Below are 969 nucleotides of genomic sequence, written 5' to 3' on the forward strand. Positions count from 1 at the left end.
GCCATAGGCAGGCTGGGGGAACTCATATTAATGTTCAAAAAAAAACTCATGAAGTGAAATTTTAACCCTTAAAGAACACATCAGGAGCCTGATAAATGAAGTTGTCATTTCTTGTCATCTCTTTTATGTGGCTTTAAACTTTGGAGCTATAAAGCTTTATAGCTTTAACAAGGTCTCATGTGATGTTTTGAATATGCAGAAGGTTTTGAGCCTGGTCCCACAAGACTCTCGTACATGTTGTTTGTACAGAGAAGAAAAATGAAAAATTTGAGTGTAAGGGCAGTACGTAGGAGGGCGGAGCCAGGCTGGAAAGTTTTGATAAAAATACAGGAGAATAACAGTTTCCCTTACATAAATAAAGACATTTGCACCATAAATTGATGCATAAAAAATTCACCAGATTGCAGTAAATTAAGTGTGTTGGACGCTCTAGATGTTGAGGGTAGTAGGACCCCCAGACCCCAAAAATACATACACATTAGTCATATGTATGATTGTGTGCATGCACTTTGAACCCAGCACCAAGAAGTAAAATTCCCTGCATGTGTTCACACTTACTTGGCCATTGAAGCAGATTCTGATTGTGATAATCTTCCCTCCCTTCTCCTCCTCCTCCTCCTCCTCCTCCTCCTCCTCCTCTCTCTTCTCCACAATGATCCTCTGCTCTGGTCTCTGCAGTCAGTCAGTCAGCCTGCCTTGTAGGAGGAGGAGGGACAGGAAAATGCCTTTCTCCGTGGGAGACATTTAGCCCTGTGATCTCATGAATATATTAAAGAGGGTCATTGTGCAATGAGGAAGGTATTGCCGAGCTGCCAGGTTATGTCCTGCCACAAGCACAGACCGCAACAAGCTTTTTTCTTATCACCTACAGCTTATGGGTGGAGTTTACAACACACAAGAGGAGCATAATTATATTTAAAAGGATTATTTGTAGTTTACTTGCTCCCCAAAACAGCCGGGGGTGGGGGG

The 969-nt window shown here is 42.4% G+C and overlaps 1 protein-coding gene across 1 annotated transcript in view; it reads right to left on the reverse strand.

Annotated features, from left to right (window-relative positions):
* The window catches only part of pargl (poly (ADP-ribose) glycohydrolase, like), a 34,539-nt gene extending 33,579 nt beyond the window's left edge, over positions 1–960 (reverse strand). Inside the window, exon 1 of the mRNA XM_032511144.1 lies at positions 559–960. The gene's annotated coding sequence lies outside the window, so the exon portion shown is untranslated. The remainder of the gene's footprint in view (positions 1–558) is intronic.
* Positions 961–969: the final 9 nt, after the last annotated feature.

This window comes from Etheostoma spectabile, unplaced genomic scaffold (assembly GCF_008692095.1).
Source record: "Etheostoma spectabile isolate EspeVRDwgs_2016 unplaced genomic scaffold, UIUC_Espe_1.0 scaffold325, whole genome shotgun sequence".
NCBI classification, from domain to species: Eukaryota; Metazoa; Chordata; class Actinopteri; order Perciformes; family Percidae; genus Etheostoma; species Etheostoma spectabile.